The 15,863-nt window shown below is 45.1% G+C and overlaps 1 protein-coding gene across 1 annotated transcript in view; it reads right to left on the bottom strand.

Annotated features, from left to right (window-relative positions):
- The window catches only part of GPR39 (G protein-coupled receptor 39), a 194,681-nt gene that overhangs the window by 37,038 nt on the left and 141,780 nt on the right, over nucleotides 1-15,863 (bottom strand). The window lies entirely within an intron of this gene.

Here is a 15,863-nt window from a genome sequence, read left to right as displayed (position 1 = left end):
TGGTGCATAATTCTCTCTTGCTCAGGGGAGGTCAGCTTTATGCTATATTCTGGACTTTAACTGATGGGATAAGACTCACCCACACTGGGGAGAGCAATCTGGTTTACTCAAAATCCCTTTTTAAATATAAATCTCATACAAAAAGCACCCTCATGGGACCTGAGTAGAAATTTTTTCAAGAAGACATACAATGGCCAACATGAAAAGATGCTCAATATCACCAATCATAAGAGAAATGCAAATCAAAACCACAATGAGGTACCTCCTTTCACCTGTCAGAAAGGCTAGAATCAAACAGAAATAGCAAGAGTTGGCAAGGATGTGTAGAAAAAGGAACCCTCATGCGTTGTTGGTGGGAATGTAAATGGGTACAGACGCTGTGGAAAAAAATATGGAGGTTCCTCAAAAAATTAAAAATACAAATACCATATGATCCAATAATTCCACCACTGGAATTCCTCCCCCAAAAAGAAAATAGTCATTTGAAAAGATATGCTTACCATGGTGTTATTTACAATAGCCAAGATATGGAAGCAACCCAAATGTCCATGGATAGATGGATAAAGAAGATGTGGTGTCAGATATGGATACACACAGATACAGATACACACACACACACACACACACACACACAGGAATATTACTCATCCATAAAACAATGAGAGCTTTGCCATTTGCAACAACATGGATGGACCTAGACAGTATGGTGCTAAGTGAAAGAAGTCATAAAGAGAAAGACAAATACCATATGATTTCACTTACATGTGGAATCTAAAAAACAAAATCAATGAACAAAAAGCAGAATCAGACCTACAAATAACTGAGAATGGATGGTTGCAGGCAATGGGGCATGGTAGAATAGGTGAAGGGGAGTGGGAGATACAGGCTTGGAATGAATAAGCAAAGGGAAGAAAGAGTACAGCATAGTAAGTGTAGTCAATATAATTTCAATAGCATTGTGTGGTGATAGACAGTGGCTACACTTGTGGTGAGCACAGCATAACATATAGACTTCCTGAATCACTGTGTTGTATGCCTGAAACTAATGTACATTGGTTATCAACTATATGCAAAAAAATCAAATTAAAAAGAAAAAAGACACCCTCAAAGAAACACCCAGAATAATATTTAAACAAATACCTGGACAACCAAGTTGACATATAAAATTAACCATCACATTCTTGATCTGTGAATTTGCTTATAGCTCTTTTACACTATGTATCTTCCCTTCTTTCTTCAACCACTCCAAATTTTGCCCTTCCTTCCAAGTGGGACTCAAGTCTTCTCTAAGAGGCTTTCCTGCTCCAAGTCAGGGTAGAACTCAGCTGTCAATGGTCTGTTTCTTCAAGAAAGGACTGTGTATCCAGCTCTTAGGAGTTCTAGGCATTCCTCACAGCGAACACCATGACAGCTGGTCTCAAAAGTAGACGCCAGCCAATAGTCCACTGTGATTTTTATCATGATGTAATGATTTGGGAATGGTAGGCACACCCTGCTGGCTCACAAAGGATGTCAAACACTTGGAAATGTGGGAGATCAAATAGATATAGACACTTTGGGACTCAATTTAGATTCTACATAGTGAAACTAAAAAGGCTCTATTTTAATTGCCTTTTGCTGCATTATCATTTTAGTGGCTTAAAATGAAAACCGTTTTAACATATCCCACAATTCTGTGAATGGACTCAGCTTGGCTGGGTGGTTCTTCTGTATTACATCATGGTAGTTGGGGTTGCATGCATGGGGCGGGGAGGCTGGAATGGGCTAGAATATTCCAGAGAGTGATGTCCCTGGGGGACATCCTGGGGGGACGCCTGGAAGGCTGAGCTCAGCGAAGGCCCTAGAACTGGAAGAATGTTCTCTATTTCCATGTAGTCCCAGGGCCTCCCTCTCTCCACAAGGCCTATATATACAACCCCTCTGTGTGGTCTCTCCAGCAGGGTGGCCAGATGTTTTATATGACTTCTCAGGGATCCCCCTAAAAGACACAAGTGGAGGCTACCCGGCTTTCTTAAGGCCAAGTCCAAGACTGATATGGCATCATTTCTTCTACATTCATAGTTGGCTAAAGCATGTCACCGGCCCAGCCCAGGTGCGTGATGGAGAGACTCTCCAAGGGCAGAGAAACAGTAATGGGAAATACCTGTGATTTCCACTGGTGACAGAGTGGCAGGGACTGCTACTCTGACTGTGGTTTGTTACCTAGATTCCTAAGTTAGGGAGCACAGGCAGGTGCTACATCTCCATTAGGAGATGATGAAATTAAAAAAATGTTATTTTTCTATCCTATCCAATTTCATGAACCACCTAAATTCTGTCCCATGAGCCCTTATGGCTCTGAGGAGCCCAGATTAAGAACCCCTAAGTTAAGAGCTGAGGGTGCGTATAGTCAGGCATTAGAATACTGACATAACAGAGCACCGAGGGACCTCAGATCATCTGATCCAGCTGGTATGCAGTCAAAATTCATGTACCTTCTGAGGTCAGATGCCTGGGTGACAGGCAGAGCTTCTGACTGAGGCTAAAAGAGGCAGGAGGCACCTGGCCCCTCTAGAGGCACACATGTTCACTGTGCTGCCCCAGTGACCAATGTGAGGCCCTTCTTTTGGCTCCTGCATTATACAGCAACAAAGGCCCAGGGAGCAGAAGGTACTTGTCCAAGGTCACAGGGCAAGAATCTAGAGGACCTGAGCCTTGGATTTCCTTGGCCATGAGTGTGGAACAAAGTCCCCAGCTCTCAATTCTGCCAGCTGCCTTTCTCACTTTGACATTGTTCAAGGCGTCCCTTGTGCACTATCTCCATTAACAGCAACCCTTGTAAGAGAAAGAAGCACTTACCACTAAAGACGACAGAAAGCACTGCTGCCACCTTCCCCCACAGGAGCTCCCCAGACCATCACTAAACTTATCACCTCTTCCCTCAGGACCTTGAACAGCATCTTCAGTTCAAACCCTCAATGCCTTCTCCTACAGAAAACCTTGCAAACCCCAAGGGGACCACCCCCCCCCCCAACAGCCCTTGTTCTTACCTTCCTACCCTGGCAACAACCTCCTTGTGATGCTATTACCCAGGGTTTTGTCTCCACCAAATAATGAAGTCTGTCTCGCTTCCTCATCAACACTGAGCTCTCCCACCTTACCTACCTCATGCCCCTGCCATGCTACACTAACCTGGTGCTTCCCGCCTCCTTCTTACTAGAACTGACCCATGGCTCCCTCCCAAGCAAATAAAACTTTATAAAAAAGACTCAAAAAGGCAATGCCTAAGGATGAGGAACATATTGCAAAGGATGAAATTTCATCCTTGCTAGGCAGGTATCATGAAATACAAATGCCTTCCTACTTACCCATGCATACCATTTATCATACATGATTTTTTTTAATTTTTTAATGTTTATTTTTGACAGAGAGAGAGAGAGAGAGAGACAGAGCATGAGCAGGGGAGGGGCAGAAAGAGAGGGAGACACAGAATCGGAAGCAGGCTCCAGGCTCTGAGCTGTCAGCACAGAGCCCGATGCAGCGCTGGAACTCACAGACTGTGAGATCATGACCTGAGCCAAAGTTGGATGCTCAACTGACTGAGCCACCCAGGCGCCCCTATCATACATGATTTAAGTTACCTTTATTAAGGGCTTACTTCTGGTTAGGCATTGAATTAAGCACTTCCCAGGTATTAGTTCAGTTAGCTGTCTCCATGAGTCTAAGATCAATATGATTTTCAAGCTCATTTTATAAGGGAGGAAATGGAGGCACAGAGGGGTTCAAGGACTCTCCTATGTCCACATAGCTATTCACCCCATCTGTGGGACTAGAGTGCTTATTCTCCTGTGTCATGTTACAATTTTCATCTTGCCGTTTCTTGGCCAGGTTGTAGGGGAAGCAGCTGACAGGGGAAGTGGCAGTTGTGGATGAGACCCTCCTTTGGGCTTGTCCCTCCTTACATAATCCCCACCCCACCCAGGCTCCCAGCTCCTCAGGGGTGAGGCTTTGCATTCCCTGGCAGGGGAGGCCACCGCTAGGCCAGCCTACTAGAGTTCAGATGACAAGCCCACTAAATGAAAGTGACAGCCAATACCATGAATATGTTTATAAAAAGACAACTCAGCATCTCAATTTAACTCCAAGAAAATTCAATTTCACTTGGGGAGCACTCTCCCTTTGGCCTCTGCTACACTGCCCTGATGTCTCTCTTATTTAAATGTGTGCAGCTGGAACCTTCCACTGCTCTGCAGGCTGAATACCCCTCGGAGATTCATAATGGGAAGCAAGGCACTGCTGGATTCATTAAATCGCACTAATAGCACCAGTCCTTACCCAGGAATACTTGGGAGAAGACACATTTTTGAAACCACATGTAACAGAGGGGAAGACTGGCCTATGGGTTTCCTGCAGCCCTCGGTCTTCCTTTGTATGCTTACATCTTCCTCAGCCAGTTTGAAGCAAAGGACCAGAGAGAAATTGAGAGTTTACTGGACCTTTCTTGAGGGCAGAGATGCTCCAGGGACTTCCAATGACATGTTAATTTCCTTTGTGCCAAAACAACTGAGCCACTGACCAGACCAATGAGCACATCCATGTCCCTGGAATGTACTCATTCCTGCATCTCAGTCTTTGATCACAACATTCCTCCTTGCCTGCAAGGTACCCCCTGCCTCCTCTTACCCCACCCCTAACCTGCCGCTTCTTCATTTACCCCTTCCTGGTGCTGCCTCCTCCCTGAAGCCATGTCTCCCCAACCCTATCCATCAAGAATCCTCAGGACTTCTGGAATATTCACAAACAGGATAGTGGTGAAGGGCACAAGGCCTGGTTTCAGCTGCCTGGGATCACATCCCAGTGCCACCATTTATTCGTTATGTCACCTTGAGAAATTTTTTTCCTAATTACTCATTTTCCCACACAATTTGTCCAAAAGTAAAATGAGGCAAACAGTACCTATAAATCATGCTTTTAACATTAAGTAAATAACATGTAAAGTGCTTAGTATGATACCCAATACATGGTAAGCACTCAGTAAATGTTATATAATTTCATCTCTTGCCCTCTATAATCTACACAGCCAGGTATCATCAGTTTCAGCTACATGAAGCTGCTCCCCACTTTGCAAACACCATGCATTTTTACAGGTCCTGTCTTAATTCTCTTTGTCTAAAATTCTCTACTGCCCCTTCTCTGTCCAACAAACTTCTAGTCATCCTGTGAAGTCCAATTCAAATGCCCCTTCCTCTGACATGCCTTCTTCGAGCATGCAAACAGACTTGGTCCCTTCTTTATGTGTTCACAAAATTTATACATAACCTTATATGTAAGCGCTTAGCCTTCTGCTTTATGGTTAGTTGTTTAAAAGTCTGTATGTGCCATCAAACTGCAGATCTCAAGAGATGAGTTACATTCATCTTTACGTCTTTAGCACCAAGCTCGGAGGTATATGCTGGGTTTAATTGGATCCTTCTGTGTATAGGTTGTGTTCTCTCCCCAGGACTGTTGGCTCAGCTTCTTATGATGCCAAAGCCAGTGCCTTTTATGTCTTTAGAGCTCAGAACTCAAAGGTTTTTGTTGGTGATAATGAATGCCCTCAACAACCTTAGCATCTGATAGGTTGTTCTGAGAGCTACTGTAGTTCAAATGAAGAACGCTTCCTTTTTTCTTTTTTCTTTTTTTAATTCAAAGTCATTATGGCAAGGGCTAATGGTCCATCTATCATGTGCCCAGATATGGACTGCCTGCCGCGGAAAGAGAGAAGGAATGAGCACCACAGACGGTGAGGCCAGTTGCCTGGTCAAGTGATGTACACAACTCACAGCTAGAGGACAGTGCCTTGACCTGATGGTTCTCAGGTGTGGTAGGTTATTTCACACATACACGGAACAGCCTGAGACTCAAGAGTAAAAGCAAGATCACACATGCTATGAAGTTCACATAGTAGGCAGAGCAAAGATGCAAACCTGGGATGTCTTGCTTAGGAAAGAGGCTCTGGAAGGCGCCAAGTCCTAGGCTGGCTTTGGAAGTAGATTCTTTCAAACCTATACACTCACCACAAATACACACACTTACACACATGCACACTTACAAGTGTGCACCCATCTCTCTAGGTCTCTCTCCCTTCTCACACCCATGCTCTTCCATCACTATAATGCATCATTTAAAAATCAGGCCTAAACACCAGTGTCTTTCTGGTCCTGGGAATGAATCAGTGCCTTTACTGCTTGGAAGTCTATGTGAACAAAAAGAGTTTGTTGAAAACAATGTCAACCTTTCCAGCTTTTGATGAATAGCTTCCAACTTCAGTGGATTTCAAGAACCCATTACACACATACATATACATGCACACCCTTTATAATTACCTTTTGACTGGAGACTCTAGGCTAAGCAGAAGTTCTAAGTGTAGACAGGTATGGAATGGCCCCCTGTATGGGGAGACTCAGCAGTGAGACAGAAACAGACAGCATTCCCAGACAGATGTGCCCAGTATCTAAAAAGGACCCTTTTTTACCCATACTTCAAGCAGGGATAGACCTATGGTGTTAATAACAGTAAGCTTAGGGGCACCTGAGTGGCTCAGGGGCTTAGGTATCCCACTCTTGATTTCAGCTCAGATCATGATCTCATGGTTCATGAGATTGAGCCCCACATTGGGTTCTGTACTGATAGTGTAGAGCTGGCTTAGGATTTGCTCTCCTTCTCTCTGCCCTCCCCCCCCCCCAAATAAATAAACTTAAAAAAAAAAGAGTAAGGCTAAATGTCACCTCCTTGGAGAGATTGCCACCAGAGCATGGTCAGCTTGGCAAGTAGAGTTGGAGCTAGATTCCAATCTAACCCCATACCCTTGACTAGGCCCCCTTGTAGGACCTAACAGTTCTTGTAGGACCCAAGAAGTCCAGAGGAGGATGAGCAACTCACCAGTGCCCCCACTACTGCACTTGCCCTCATGTTATCCCATTATAGAGCATAGTCTCCAGGTTTTATTCCCTAGAAATAATGAGCTCATTTATATCTGAGTACAGATCACAGTTAGAAGGGATCTCTGGGACCACCTAATAGAGCTCACTTGCTTCAGATGTGGACACTTGAGACCTCCACGGGGTGGAGAGATTTGCCCACAACCCTACAGTTTGGTTTGTGATGCTGTTGCCAGAATCCAAGCAGTGCAGAAATGGAGCTACCATCCCTACAAAGAAACGCTCTCTCCCCGGCCACAGACAGCACCTCTAGCCTTGTCCACTGCTTTACAGCAGTCTTGCAAAGGCAGACCAAGGGAGAGAAGAGAATGCAAAAACCGCCCAGCCATCCCTTTTCCTGAAAAACAAACAAACAAACAAAAAAACATGCCAACACAAATGACTCACCATGTTTTCTCATGATGGGTCAGCAGAAAATTATTGCCATATGGGAAAAGCAGACTTTTTCCTCGACTTAAACAAGTTTTATTTCTAAGTTCCCATGGGAGAAAAAACCCATAAGCTCCTTTGGAAGCCTGTTAAAAACAGTCTTCTGAAGACTGTCATATCTGCCCCAGTGGGAGCTTCTTCCTCTGCTCTCATTACAACTTAGATCCCTAAGAGTTCTTGGTGGAGACAGGGAACTTACTGTCCCCCAGTAAGCCCTCTCACACAGTCGTGTAAATGGCATAGGCATCACCCCTCAGCTTTCCTGCCTTCTTATTAATGGACATTGAGGTTTTTCATTTTGTGGCCGCTTCATTTTCTAGCTCCCTGTCCCTTGCTCTCTCCATGTGCCCCACCTTGGCCAACCATGTTCTAGTGCTTTGAGGACTAGGACTTTGCAAGATGTCTGGGTTCCCACACAAGCAAGGTGCCACTTTTTGAAATCAGAGGGTCCTAAACTTTCTAGCCTGTAGTGACCTCCAAGACAGTGGCTCAGCAACACCCATGAAGCCTGCTTACCCTTCCCTACCCCCTAGCAAGGGTGACCTGAGCCTTCCTAGAGCTTCCAGACTCCCTGGTGAAGTCTGAAGTCTGATATTCACTCTAGTTTTCTATGCAGCCCACACCTCACATTACAGAGTATAGGCCTGATCGTTCCACAGTTCCACATCTATGGGTGGCAAACCTGAACTCTAGAGCCTCAGAACTCAGTTATCCTGGCCCATCCATGTGCCTTCCACCTTACCAGCGTCCTCATCCCTGATTCACATTAGAATTAGGGGTTGTTAAAAACCACCACCACCAATGGCTTTAAAATAAGATACCCACCCAAGACCAACCAAATAAGCAACTTTGGGGATGGATCCTGGGCACCAGCTCTGTATATTAAAACAAAGCAAGCAAACAAACAAACAAAAAACAGAAAAAAAATGCTTGATGATTCTTTAGCTCGAGTTGAGAGCCACTGGGCTTCACCAGGCCACCCTCAAGCAGAGTAATTGAATGAATACATGCAAATAAATGTCTCAAGTAACAGAAGCCTTAAACAGATCTGTATCCATCAGCCAGTACCCCCTAGATATTCACTAAAGGTAAGGTCAAATTCAGCAAGGAAAGTGAATTCCCAGCCCCACAAGGGGCTGCCACCAACTCATCCTGCCACCTTTGAGCTGGAGGCCACGTCGCAGCCAAGGAGGCCACCCAGCCCTTGCAGAGAATGTCCTCCACTGTCTGCTGCCCCAGCTTACTGCTGCTCACTCTCAGGAACTAACTGCTACTGGTGGGTTAGCTGAGCTCGGCTGGGCTGGGCTGGGTTGGGCTGGCTCAGCACCCTCACCAGAGAACAACAAAGTCAGAAGAGCCAGAGCTATTCGCTGCACTCTCTTCTGGACTCTGAGGTGGAGGACACATCTGCCTAGTTGGCCCATAGTATTTGAACCCTTGTATTCCACCCCTGTAACCTGATGGAGAAAGGTCCACGATCGTTTTCCTATTCGCTTTTTGACTTCAGTCTCCTTAGAGCTACCAGACACTTTTCAACCAATTTGTGTACGTGGTCAGTGAACACGTGTCCAGTGTGGAAAACTACACACCAAGTGCCTATCCCTTTAGAGCTTTTAGTAAGGTCCACACAGTCTACCTCGTAAAACCCCCAGAGCATCAGCCCACTAGGCAGTGTTTCCAAGAAATCTTCTGGATCTGTTGCTTCCTCCTCTGCCTGACAAAGTGCTAGGGATCTGAGTTCACTAAGCAAATGCTTGGTTTCCTTCTGGGGTGCAACAAACGACTTTACTCTCTTCATTTGCAGAGACTGCCAGTAATGGCATGCTCTCTGTGCCCCCTGCTCCCCCTCCCCCCCAACAGGGCAGCTGACATTCCTGCAGAGCACGTATCCCATCTGATGCAGTCTGACCCAAACCCAAGCCAGCCTTCCACTCAAGTGTCTAAAACAAGGTTCCAGTCCATGGTTATGCCTTTACTGTCTCTTTGCATTTAGGCCAGCATTAAATAAGGCCAAGAATACAGAGTTCCTCGGGCTCCATCCCAAGTCCCTGTGCTACTCCCACACTGATCAAAGCCCAGTCTCATCTCTCTTTCAATTCTGAACAGAGTTCTTTGCGACCTTGAAAGAAGGGCAAGGACCCCAGGCCCCAACACTGGAGACCAGCACTAGAGGAAATGCATTCCACCAAATGCAAGACTGAAGCACACCAAGTACACCAACCACCCAGAGACATCTTAATAATCCACAGCAACATAAAGCTGGCTTCGCACAACAAACATGTTCCAACCAGGAGAACAGCAATGCTTCTCAGCCTGGGCTATGCACAGGAATCAACTGGGGAGCTTTTAAAGTATACTGATGCCTGACTTTCATTCCCATAAACCTGATTTAATTGGTCTAGGGTTCAGCCTGGTCATTAGGATTTTTTAAAAAGCTTCTCCAGTGATTATAATGTTCCAAGCCAAGGTTAAGGAGCATTGTGGCAAAGGGAGACCGAAAACACAGAGGTAGAGACCACAAGGGAGGCAAAAAGAAGAGACATGGGGGGAGGGGGAGAGATTCGGACTGAGATTAAATGAAATGAAGGGGAACAGAGAAAGTCTGGAAGAGAAACTCAGGGCAGGAAGGAAAAGGACAGGGGAAAGGGGGCCAGGCCAATAGATAGAGATAATACAGGTGTTGGGGAAGGCGGGAGGAAGAAAGAGAAAACAAACAGGCCTAGGATAGACCCAGATGGCAAGAAGGCACACTAATGGTATTTGAGAGCTTACTGGGTGCCACGCCCATTTAGCCAGGGGCCTCACCAGAGAGGGGACAAGAGAGGGCAAAAAGAAAGAACAAGGAGACAAAGGCAACAAAGGGAAGAGAGGAAGGGAGGGAATTTTTCACAGTGAGAACGAAGAAGATTGAGCAAACACGTGTAAACTGTCCCCCCAAAGCCCAGTCAACAGCACTAGGCAATCAATTTCAATAAAATCCCAGGGGACACAACAACCCCAGGGTTTTCATTAAGCACAACCTGGTCTTTTTCCTTCCCATATGCAGTTAGTTGCCAGCCTCCTAAAGATGTTCGTCCTTGCACTGTGTTGGGAACGGGCCCGCTGGGAGGGAAGCAGGGTTCCCAGGACCTGGGAGGAATTGCTTCTTCATGGGGGGGGTGGACGATTTGGCTGCTTTGCAAAGCCTCAAGTTCACGGAGGCCCCTGAAAATGAACTATCAACAGCAGCTCCATTTTTTTTTTCCTTTTCTGAAAACAATCAAAAAGAAGAGGCTGCCAAGGGAGCCCAAAAGCACAGTTATAATTAAAGTTTCCTTAGCATTTTCATTAGAAACCTGTTTTAGCGGTTCGTACCTCGGCTGTAAAATCCGAGCTGCTGCTCTGTTTCTGAGGCTCAGGGTCTCAGTAGGAGCAGAAATGTGCTTTGATCCCAACAAAAAAATTGCACATTGTGCCAAGTGGGCCATCATGAAGGGTAAATTCTACTGATACTAGACTTGGTCCCCACTCTCCTCACACACAAATAAAGAATATTTCCTAAAAATGAAAGGAGCCACCATTTGTGTCCAGTGACCTGGAGATTCACAGGAGTCTCAGGAGTCATTTTCTGCAGGAGTGCGGTTCCTCCAGGGGAATGACTTTCACCTACGGCCAGCTGCTGATCCAGGACAGAGACCCACAGGCTGCAGCTCTGAAGAACCAGAGAGGGAACTCATCTCCCCCTTGACAAAAGCTAATTTAGGTCCTTAGGAACCTTGGCTTGGGTGAGTATGAAATATTTCCCAGTGATATGACAGTAAATAGCAGAAAGTATTCCCTGATGGCTAAACCAGTACGAGTCCTCCATGCTAAGTGCACAAGCTCCATGCTACAGGTGTTACAGCCCATCTGGCCAGTCCTGACTCTGGACCAAAAAGAAAGTCAGCTCACCATTGACCCACCACAATGACCACCACTTATACAGCCTCCACTGTGGGCCATGCCCTACTCCCAGCACGCCGAGTACTTTACAAACAGTAATTTGTTGAGTCCCAAGATCAACCCTATAAGGTAAGTATGATTGTGAGGTTCACTTTACAGATGAGGAAATCAGAACACAGAGTGGTGAAAGTAATCCTTAAAAGAGTTTGCAGTGGTGAACTGGGGATAAAACCCAGCCAGACATGGACTCTTGCCTTTGTAGCCTGTCTTTAAAAGTTTCCCTCCCTCTCTGCCTTCTTCTGTCCCTCCCCTACTTCCTTTGTGTGTATGTGTGTGTGCACATGTGTGTGTGTGTGCGCAAAATATTTTGAACCCAGAACCCAAAGTGTTTGGTCTGGTTTGGATGGGAGGCAGGGAAGAGATTCAAATTAAGTTTCAATTCACTACTACTAAATATTTACTGAGCATTTAATATGTACCAATTCCTATGTCTAGACAGATAGGAGAGAAATACTAGACGGGACCAAGCCAAGTCAGGTCTGTTCTGCTCTAGCATCTCTTAACTCCCCATCATAAATATGTGACTATATTTGGGAGGCAAGACACATAGGTGCAGGCATACTTACTCAGATACGCATACAAGCAGCAGCAACACAAAAGATCATTTTAGCTAAGAGAGACCTGGGAGATCATCAAATTCAACCATTTCTATTTTACAAGTCATGTCCAACAGCCCTAATGGACTGAAGTGACTTCCCAGGGTCACATGATCCACTGCCCCTGGCTAGGGTCAGTTTGAAGGCAGCATGTGGTGAGTATGAAGTAATTCCCAGTGATATGACAGTAAATAGCAGAAGGTCATTTCCTGATGGCTAAACTAGTATGAGTCCCCCATTCTAGTTGCCCCCAGAATCTGATCACTTGCCACAATCTCCACTGCTTCCACCCTAGCCTAAGCCCTAGGTTCCCACTTGGATTACAACAACGGTTTTGTTTTGTTTTTTTAATGTTTATTTATTGTTGAGAGAGAGACAGAGTGCATAAAGGGAAGGGACAGAGAGAGAGGGAGACACAGAATCTGAAACAGGCTCAGGCTCCGAAGCTGTCAGCACAGAGCCCGATGCAGGGCTCGAACCCACGAACCACGAGATCATTGACCTAAGCTCAAGTCAGACACTTAGCCAACTGAGCCACCCAGGTGCCCCACCCCACTGGCTTTCTAATCATCTTCCTTGCTTCTTCTCTTCCTCTTCCTCTTTGCTATTCTCAACACAGCATCCAGAGTAACCCTGTTAAAACTTTAGGTCAGATCATTCCTCAGCTTACACCCTCTAATGGCTCAACATCCAACCCCAAGAAAAACACCAAGTCTTCACCACTTTCCTCCAGGATCTGGTCCCCTCACTGCTACTTTTCCTCCACCTCATTTGCTACCACCCCTCTTCCCTGACTCTACTCCACCACACTCATCACTCAGCATCCCAGATATGCTCCCATCACAGGGCTTTTGTAGCTTCCTGCCCTCTATGTAGAATGCTCTTTCCCTAGATACCTACATGGTTCACTCACTCCCTCACCTCTTTTGGGTCTTTGCTCGATGTCACTTTCTCACTGCATCCTTGCTAACTATCCTATTTCAAAGTATATGCCCATATTTTGGTCCTCTCTTGAGCACTAATCACCTTTTAGCATGCTATATACCTACTCTTTGTAGTGTTTTAAAATTTTATCAACCCCTCCATTAAACTATTAACTATAATGACTGGAATTTATTTGTCTATTTTACTCTCAATCTCTAGAGTACCCACTGGCATTTAGTGAACCCTCTACAAACACTTATTGCACCATGAATCCCTGTTCAGCAAGTAAATGTATCAGTACAGTTCGGGTTCTCATTCATTGCTGGGTGAGAATACAAACCCAGTGCCGCCACGTTGAAAGACAGTTTGGCTGAAAACCAATCACACATTGGCATACGCTGACTATACCACCCAGCAGTCCCACACCTAGTTATTTACCCATGAACTAAAAAGCTGTATCCACGCAAAAGCTTGTGAGTGTTTATAGCAGTTTTCTTCATAATTGCCCCAAACTGCAAATAACCAAGACGTCTTTCAACAGGTGAGCACCAGTTGGTTTTTCCTGTAGCATGCTTATCCATCATGAATGTGTGGATATGCGGATACAAACACTGGTATCTACATAACAGATGTGGTTTTCATGCTACATTTCTATTATAAATGTTCAAATTGGCACTTGTTTTGTGTGTGTGTGTTTACACCAGTCGCTCCAGGTGATGGGTATGAGTCCATCCCTAAGAGATGAAACCACTTTCACTACACTGACAGGGAGGGTGAGGGGCAATGTTTGGACTTGGGTGATGCCATCAAATCAATTTTCACTTTGCTACCATCTCTGCACTCCCAGAGAGCTCCTAACTCAGTGTCTGCTCTTGCGGTCCCAATGCAACTCCAGTCACAAGGTTTTGAATCCAAGATTGGCAGATATCAGTGGGCCCTATATCCCCTAGGTCCTGCTCCACTCCTCATTCTGGCCATGTAGGAACAGGTACTAAATGTTTGTCTAAGGTCATACAGCTAACCAGTGACAGTCTGGACTAGAACCCCAAGGCTGGTCCTCTGAGGGCCTGACAATCAATCATCGCTGTTAATATGCGTGGGTGTGGGTCTATGAAGGTATGTGTATCTTAAGCCTCAGTAATTCTGGTTTCCCCTTTGCTTAAACCTTTCCCTTTCATTCGTATTCCTTAGATTTCTCTTCCTGAAATGGTAAGCAATAGATAAACTTGCTAGCTTGCAAATGCAAGCAACAAAAACCAAAGATCCGTGTGTGCTTTGTTGAAGCACTGCCTTTCTGCATTTTGCATGTGCCCACTATTCTTGACACTTCAAGCTTTTGCTTGAACTCAGTACCATGTCAAAGGATAAATGAGAAACTCAGTTTGTAGCTTAGCTGTACCATATGAAAAAAAAAAATGTGAAGAGCTTAATTTTTACAAAGGCACATTTCTGCTTCAGATGAATTTTAACACGAGCTGGCACACACATAGGAATTACTGAGAAATGGCATCAGCCCTCTGCCTCACATAACAAAGTGCAAGGCCTTCCCCACCGTCTTTTTTCTCTTAATAAAACAAAGACCCAGACCCATCACTGCGATAGAGCTGCCCCTTTTCCTGCAGAAGTAGGGAGGAAAGGAAGAACTCCTTCAAGATGAATATAACTTTAATCTTTAGGAGTCTGACACTGAAAGCAACGGGGCACCTATTGTTTGGGAAATATTGATGCCTTTATCTGAAAAACAGTAAAATCAATTCAGTTTTTAGTAAAGCTCTTCAAAAAAAAAAAAAAAAAAAAGAGAAAGAGAGAGAAGAAAGAAAGGGAGAAAGAAAGAAAGAAAGAGAGAAAGAAAGAAAGGAAGAGAGAGAGAGAGAGAAGGAAAGACCCCACTAGCTCCATCTGGGAAGAGAGGCCACTTCTCAAGGTTATTTCCACATGTACAATCCAAACATTCTTTGATGTGATGGAGTATGCAGGAGATCTCTGCTCTGGATAAGGCATCCAGGCTGGAACTCAAAAGGGAGCATGGTGCCTATTAGTTCCAATAAAATTAGCTTAAAGGATATGAAAATTTTATCAGATAAGCAAAATTAATTGAAATTACATCTCTGCCTAGAAGATACGCACACAGAAAAAAAGATCAGATACTACGTGACAATTAAAATCTCATTATGTATCTTGTCCCCAGTGATCCATGGGAGATTTGAGAGCTACAAGAGAAAGGCTGAGCCTCTTGGCTCTGCAGCTGATGTGGGGGAAACCTGGTTGCCAGGTAACCTGTTAGTAACCAAGGAGGCAGAAGGGCTGGGGGAAAACACTTGCCAGAAAGGCATCTCTTAGCTTTTTGTTGCACACAAGGCCCCTATTTCCCTACTTGGACCTAACTAACACAACACAGGCACTGGAAAGGTCAAAAGCTGTCAATCCATTTTTCTTTGGCTTATGCAACCCATAGTGACAAATCTGATCGATTTTTCAAAAAAAAAAAAAAAAAATTATCAACTTGACCCATCAGTTGCTTTGGCATTGCACAAACTGGTCTTAGAGGGGTTCTAAAGTGAGGCTGGAGCAAGAACAGCCAGGTTTGCCCTTGGATCTCTTCTGCTTGGTTCCTCTATCTTCCTACCTGTGGCTGACTGCATTTTCCCAAGGCCACTGCAACAGTATCTCCCATCCCACGTGCTCTTCTGCAATGTGTCCCCATCAGGAGGTAGAGTCCAATCCTACTCTCCTTCAGCATGGGTACACATCAGGAGTACTTCTACGGATGGTATGTGATGGAAGTGACACGGTGGGACCTCCATGGCCATATATAAAACATGATGGACCATCTGCCTTGTTCAGTGGAACATTCACTGGCTTCAAGCCCTGAACCTCAATATATGAAGACTTAAGTCTGAGTCCCCAGAGGCCACCATGCTGTGAAGAAGCCAAGTGACAGGTAGTCACCTTACTGGTTCCAGCAGCCAGGTCT

This window comes from Lynx canadensis, chromosome C1 (genome assembly GCF_007474595.2).
Source record: "Lynx canadensis isolate LIC74 chromosome C1, mLynCan4.pri.v2, whole genome shotgun sequence".
In the NCBI taxonomy this organism is placed as follows: Eukaryota; Metazoa; Chordata; class Mammalia; order Carnivora; family Felidae; genus Lynx; species Lynx canadensis.
The sequence above is the reverse complement of the archived record's forward strand: the minus strand, read 5'-3'. Positions and strand labels throughout refer to the sequence as shown.